At 41.0% G+C, this 7,500-nt stretch overlaps 1 protein-coding gene across 4 annotated transcripts in view; it reads right to left on the reverse strand.

Moving 5' to 3' along the window:
- The window catches only part of LOC135107884 (homeobox protein Hox-B2-like), a 111,918-nt gene that overhangs the window by 41,904 nt on the left and 62,514 nt on the right, over positions 1–7,500 (reverse strand). The gene's annotated exons all lie outside the window — the stretch shown is intronic.

Here is a 7,500-nt window from a genome sequence, read left to right on the forward strand (position 1 = left end):
TGGTGGTGGTGGTGGTGGTGGTGGTGGTAGTAGTAGTAGTAGTAGTAGTAGTAGTAGTAGTAGTAGTAGTAGTAACAACAACAACAACAACAACAACAACAACAACAACAATAATAATAACAATAACGTAAAAAATATCGTTATACATCAATGATTTCCTTATAACACCAAACATCAAACACCAAACTTTCAAGAACAACAATTACTATTCAAAAAAAAAAAATAAATAAATAAATGAGATAAATAAATGAGATAAATAAATAAATAAATAAATAAAATAAATAAATAAGTAAATAAATAAATAAACACATACTTTTACCCATTAATTTCTTCATTTTCTCCCATTTCATTTCTTCTCACAAACTTACAACTCTTAAAACACCGCCCTTATAGATCTTACAAATCATTTCTTTCACTCATGATGCACACAAACAACTTCTCTTCCTCCTCCTCCTCCTCCTCCTCCTCCTCCTCCTCTTTTTGCTGCTCCACTTGTCCTCCTTCTCCTTCAAGATGAGAGCAGTAAGCAAACCTTCTATCTTCCTTCGTTTACCATATCCATTCAAAGTTGTCGAAATCCTGAGCGCTATCCTTAATGGAGTCATTTTTCTTCAGTCCCCCCGGAGCCTTTACACTCTGGTTGATCACATCCTTGGGAGACACGGAGGAGGAGGAGGAGGAGGAGGAGGAGGAGGAGGAGGAGGAGGAGGAGAAAGAGTAGGGCGCGGGAGAGAATGGCAGGGAAAGGCGGATTAATAATTGTGAAGATAACAGGTAACATATTTGAAAGGAAGGTTATGGAGAAGGAAAATCAGAGCTAGAAAGGGTGTGTGTGTGTGTGTGTGTGTGTGTGTGTGTGTGTGTGTGTGTGTGTGTGTGTGTGTGTGTGTGTGTGTGTGTGTGTGTGTGTGTGTGTGTGTGTGTGTGTGTGTGTGTGTGTGTGTGTGTGTGTGTGTGTGTGTGTGTGTGTGTGTGTGTGTGTGTGTGTGTGTAGAAAAAATCAGACACTTAAGACCGTGATATGTAAATGAATAGTAAAGAGAGAGAGAGAGAGAGAGAGAGGAGAGAGAGAGAGAGAGAGAGAGAGAGAGAGGAGAGAGAGAGAGAGAGAGAGAGAGAGAGAGAGAGAGAATCGTAATAATAAAGCAAGAACAACTATTAAGTAATAAATACAAAAATCGCAAGAAAATATGATTACTCGTATCCTTTTCTTGTATTTCTAAGTTAATAAGTTAACCAACCTACAAGTACACATTATTCACAACAGTATTTTAATTTCCTCACATTTTTTTTTCCCCCTGAAGGATTTAACATTACCCGGCAGGAGAAAAGGCTGAAGGAGGCTTGGTTACTTTGCTTCCTCAACGACTCTTTCATATAAATTCTTTCCTCACTCACTAATATCACGGTCATTTCCTTCGCTTCCCTGCTTCTCATACTAATTTTATTTTCTTCCTGAATGCGAGAGAGATATCATTCGGCGCGAGGGATCAAGACAGCTGAGGGGCCAGTGAGATATGGGCGAAGTAGGTAGTATGCCAAATCAGACAAGCCATGTGACAGTTCTTTCTCCTGACTTTCATCTCTATTCTTGCTCTTCATTTTATTTCCTTTTTTACTCCCTGACTGGTTCGGCCTCCCTGCTTGACAGAATGGTCTGGTGTGTGTCTAGACTATAACTTCAAGACACTACTTACTTCAGAAATGGTGATGGAGTAGTTAGTATAATTTTCTGTGATTGTAGCTGTATTTTATTTTATTCACGTCATCTAGGTTTGGTCGAGTAAAATTTGAAGAGCAATAGACGGGATGGGAAGGACAGGAAGGAACTGGTTATCAAATAGAGTGACAGGTGAATGGATTGGACTCAGTAATCAGGTTAGTGTTGAGTTATTAGGGAGCTTTGAAGGATTAGACATATTTATGGATGGGGATGATAGGTGGAAATAGGTAGACATGTTTAATACAGGGACTGCCACGTGTAGGCCTGATGGCTTCTTGCAGCTTCCTTTATTTGTTTTATGTTCTTATTGTCATTAGGAGTAAAATTATTTGCGCTGCTGTTCGTCCTTGTTTGGGTTTTTCCTCTTTCCCTTTCTTCATATACCTGATGTTCATAATTTTTTTTCCTTTTCTCTCTCTGGCTTCACGTTTAGTTCACTTTCCTTATTTGTTTTCTTTCCTCTATCTTATGCCAAGCGCTGCGTCTTTTACTTGTAGTCTTTCATCTTTACAAATATGTATAATTTTATTCCTTCAAATAACTTTATATTCTTCGCCTCTCCCTTTCTTTATTTCATCTTTCGTCCTCAACCCTCCATCCTCACAAATATCTATAGTCTTTTAAATTTCATATATATTTTCCTTCTCCCTTCCTTTATTCCAATTTTCATCTTTCTCAGCACCATGCTCATCATGTTCCACTTCTCGCACGCTCCATCTCCCTTCCATCTTCTCTGCTTTAACGATATCCTCCATCTCTTCTCTTTTCCAAGTTATTCCTCTTGCCCAACCTCGTGAAATCGGTATCGTTTCTATTTCAACATTCATTGTCTCCTCCATGTCGTGTTCCTTTTTTCCTAGTTTAATCTCAGAACATCTTAATTTCCTACTCTGATTCCAACATATCTGCCACTTTTCCTACTATTCACCCAACGAAACTTCTTCTCTTTTTTTCTACTTCACTTCGAACATACTTCCCCACTTTCTTACTTTACCTTCCACATACTTTCGTCTTTTCTTACTTCCTCTCAACTACCTCTCTCTTTCTTTTCCTTCTTTGCTATTAATGAAAGTGTAACTCGCTTCTTCCTACTTTCAACATTGTTTTTTATTCTTTACAAAATCTCTCCCATTCTTGCTCATTCGATGGCTGCCTTGGTTTCCTTTTCCTCCTCATCCTCTCCGCTATCATTCAGAAACATCCCACAAAAGATGCCAACAAACAGGACAAAAAAAAAAAAAACCAAGACAGTGTAGTTCTTTCCACGTCAATCGGTGCAGCAAATCATCTTGTAGTCTTTCTACCACACACACACACACACACACACACACACACACACACACACACACACACACGCACACACACCAAACATATATAAATCCAGTCGAAATAAACTCATACAACGCCGAAATAAATCCTCATTCCCAGGCTGGAGTTGTCGTCAATAAAGAAGGAATCCCCACAGACAATATCAAGTCATTTTTTTCTTGGCAGTGTAATCGCAGTGCCATCTGGGACCGATATGTCACGGGAGAAGGCGAGTTCGAAACCTTAACTCTCAGCTTCTGCCTCGCGCCACAGCCCTCGCCTCTCCGCTGTGGCTGGAATACCTCGCCTGACTTCCTCTCTCTCATCAAATATAGAGACGCCTCGCCCCCCTCGGATCTCACTTCACGTTTACGCGGTTTTCTTTTTGTTGTATTTTACCAGTTCTTTTTTCGCCTCCCGGTGGATTAAGGGAATACTACCCCACCTCCTCTCACGGCCTACCCCTTCCACTCCACTCCTCCTCCCGTGCCCCTGGGAAGTCGTATAAAGGTGAATGTTTACCGAAGTCAACGCCAGCGCGGGTCTGTTCGCATGCGTGCCGCGGAAATATAGGGGCTCGATTCCTTTCTTCAAGTTCTTGCTGAATACCAAACACCCTGCCATCTCTTTATTGCGGGTAAATAACTACCGGGGACCACAGCAAGCCAGATGACAGATTCCGGGGACATGCAAAGCCTTTCTACGCCCCATTCCTTCCCCTTTCCCTCCTCCTCCTCCTCCTCCTCCTCCTACTATCCTGTCTCCTCCTCAGCCATAGAGCAAGTTATGCATAATTAGATACAGGAATTTTATGAAAAGGAGTGGATTGTGATATTGAGGGAAATTATTTTGATGATAACTGTGGTGTTGGGAGAGGACATGAGGGTCTTTACCAGATCACAGTATCGGAGCAAGTATTTATAATCTTGATCTTGTTTTTTTTTTTTACATTTAGAGAACCATGTCATAGTTTCCCCCCATTAAAATATACGACGTAGTTACTTGTTACGTAGCAAATGCTAACGATTGTGATGCTTATGGTATAAATACGTTTTTCTGTTCTGTGACGCAAAAGAAAAAAAAAAAAGTACCCACAAAACAATGAATAAAAAAAAAAAACACTCAAGTAGCAAATCTTAATAACCTTAATGCAATTCTCACATTTAGAAAAAAAAAAAAAAAATAGATACACATTTTTCACTTCCGCGGCAAAACAAAAAGTACTCAAGACACACAAAAAAAAAAAAAAAAAACAAGAAAAATAATCAGGAAAAAACACTCGCACAATAACACAAAGACCTGCATGTGTGGTGTGTGTTGCGGTGTGTTGCTAGAAGCCCATGTGTTGCTGGAGGAGCGGGAGAGAGAAACACTAGACAGCATTTTGACAGCTGCTGCTTCGAATTTCCCAGGGTGAGAAATAGAGGAAGGATGAGGAGAGTGTGCGGGCGGAGGAGAGAGAGAGCGAGGGAGGGAGAGTGAGATAGAGATGAGTGCGTGGAGGAGAAACAAGGCATAAGAAGACGGAAGCGCCCTGAGTGAGAAGAATAAAAAGAAACAGAAGGAAGAGGGAAGGGAAACTGAAAAGGGAGAGCGGTAGGGGAAGAATGTAAAGAAATAGAAGAGAGAGGGAGAAAAAGAAGCTGAAAAGAGAAACAATGTAAAAGAATCAAAGGGAAGAAGAGCACGATACATAATTATAACCAAGATGAAAATGATTACTAAGGGAGACGAAAACACTGGGAAGACAAATGAACACTGATAACAGAGGAGATGTAGGAAGGAATACAAGAAAAAAAAAATAGCATCGAGGAAAGGCACACCCTCTACAGTAAAGAAACAAGGATTTTACGTAATTCTGTGTCTATGTGTGTGTGTGTGTGTGTGTGTGTGTGTGTGTGTGTGTGTGTGTGTGTGTGTGTGTGTGTGAGTACCAGCGGGTGCTTGTCTCACTCGACACCTCCTCATGCATCATTTCCCTTCCCAGCCCCGCCACTCTCGGTATTACCCCGCCGGAGGAAGAAGAAGGAGGAGGAGGAGGAGGAGGAAGAGGAGGAGGAGGAGGAGGAGGAAGAGGAGAAGGGGAGGAGAGAGTGCGGTGGATGTGAGGCGAGAAACGTGGGGTTGGTAAAGAGGATGAAAGTCTACAAAAAAAAAAAAAGGAAAAAAAAAAGAAAAAAAAAAGAAAGAAACGTAGGATGGAAAAAAAAAGAAAAAAAAAAAGAAGGAAGAGGGTGAGCGAGAAGTGAGGGAAGCCTGCAGAAATAAAGGAATGTTAGAGAAGGAGCAGGAAAAGGACGATAAGGAATTAGATCACTGAGGATGTGTGTCGTTAAAGTGAGATGAATGGCAAATTAAAAGATGAACAAGGTAAAGTTGAAATAAATAAACAAACAAACAAAAACCGAATATTAGTGTGTGTGTGTGTGTGTGTGTGTGTGTGTGTGTGTGTGTGTGTGTGTGTGTGAGCTTCTGCCCATACTATATATTCACCCTTGCACATTCCAGGCCTATCACTCACATCTCTCTCTCTCTCTCTCTCTCTCTCTCTCTCTCTCTCTCTCTCTCTCTCTCTCTCTCTCTCTCTCTCTCTCTCTCTCTCTCTCAGCCAAAGAGGTGCGAAAATGAACACAGATGCAGCTCCCAAGGTCAACTGAATGGATACACGACACTACAAACCTAACCTAAACACTGTCATCACCTTCTGCTTTGGTCATAGTCACAAACATCCTTGAAACAATTCCTTTTTTCATTACTTTTGTTATATTACTCCGACTTAGTTTTTTTCTTTTTTTGTCATATGTTCTGTTCTGGCCCAAACAGTATTTTTTTTTTTACTTCCCTACAAATCGTCGTTTCTTTCATCATAACCACAAATAATCCTCCCATTTTCCAACCTCAGCTCTTACATCACTGGCGTTTCTATTGTCGTTCTACCTCCCTTTCTCTGCAGTCTCCTCTAGCTCCTCCCTTCTGCTATTTCTACCTACCCCTCCCTCCTCTTCCCTTCTGCTATTTCTACCTACTCCCTCCTCTTCCCTACTCCTCCCTCTACCTCAATCTTGAAAGACATGGAAGCTAAACGAACTCATTTGAATATGGGTGAAATGCATCAAGAGTCAGGGGGGCGAGGGACGTGCGGTCTGAGGTCTGAGGTCTGTCTTGCCACGCCTCCAAGAATCAGAAAGAGGAAGGCGCATCGGGGAAAGAGAAAAGAGGGTTGAGGTAAAATGTGACTCAACACTAAGTACCACATTACGTAAAAGCGGAACCAGAAAAGAAGAAAGGGAAGAAAAGAAAACAAAAATAGAGAAGACAGTTGAACTAAGATAAATTGAAACAGGATGCAACTTCTTGGTCACATTTACAACTGAACACCATTAGTAATGAGTGAAGTAGTGAGAAACAAGGCGATGATGCGGAAGTATTTTTCCTTATTTTGCTTATTGCTTTACTTATTTTGAGAGGAAAACGTCAAGATCAAGAGTTAAAAGGTTAAGTACAATAAATATTTCTTCTGCTTCTTACTGTATTTCCTTACCACTGAATTCTACTTTCCTTTCTTGTCTATACAAAACACTGCCACTTTTTTTTTTTTTTTTTTTGTCAAGCGTATCCAGTTACTAGTCTTAATGGCTGCAGAGGAAAAACACTACACTTCTTACACAAGCAAGATATAATAGGCTTTTGTTTTCCCTACTGAAATCAATTAATACATTCAGAAAGGAACTTAAAAAACTTTAAAAAACAATGATAGATGATAATTTTGAAAATCTGAATTTAAATTTCTGAAAGCATACGAACAATCTCTCTCTCTCTCTCTCTCTCTCTCTCTCTCTCTCTCTCTCTCTCTCTCTCTCTCTCTCCTCTCTCTCTCTCTCTCTCTCTCTCTCTCTCTCTTTCCCATGTTAATTGTTTGTTATACAGCCATTGAAACATCGCGCCAGAGGGTCGTTTGTGAGATAATTGCCTCACATGGTAAATTCTGGAGAGAGAGAGAGAGAGAGAGAGAGAGAGAGAGAGAGAGAGAGAGAGAGAGAGAGAGAGAGAGAGAGAGAGAGAGAGAGAGAGAGAGAGAGAGAGAGAGAGAGAGAGAGAGAGAGAGAGAGAGAGAGAGAGAGACTATCGAAGGGTGGCAAAGAAAATAGCGAAGAGAGGGAGAAAGGAAGAGAGCGATGGAATGGGGAAAAAAAGAGGGAAACCGATGAAAGGTGGGGAAGGGGAGGGAATAAAAGAAAGGAAGGAAAAAGAGGGGAGAATGGAAAAAGAAGGGGAAAGCCATATACGGATGTGCGCAAAAATGGGGGTAGCGAGGGGCAGGTAACGGAGGCAGTAAGAATAAAGGAGGGAAAAGCCTGCAGGTCAGAGGTCACGGCAGGGTTGTAGGGTCAAAGAGATCCAGTAGAAGTGCATATCAGAACAGAGATTAAGAAAATGTAAAGAACAATAAGAATGGAGACTCGTAAATG

The sequence above is a fragment of the Scylla paramamosain genome, chromosome 16 (assembly GCF_035594125.1).
Source record: "Scylla paramamosain isolate STU-SP2022 chromosome 16, ASM3559412v1, whole genome shotgun sequence".
Classification (NCBI taxonomy): domain Eukaryota; kingdom Metazoa; phylum Arthropoda; class Malacostraca; order Decapoda; family Portunidae; genus Scylla; species Scylla paramamosain.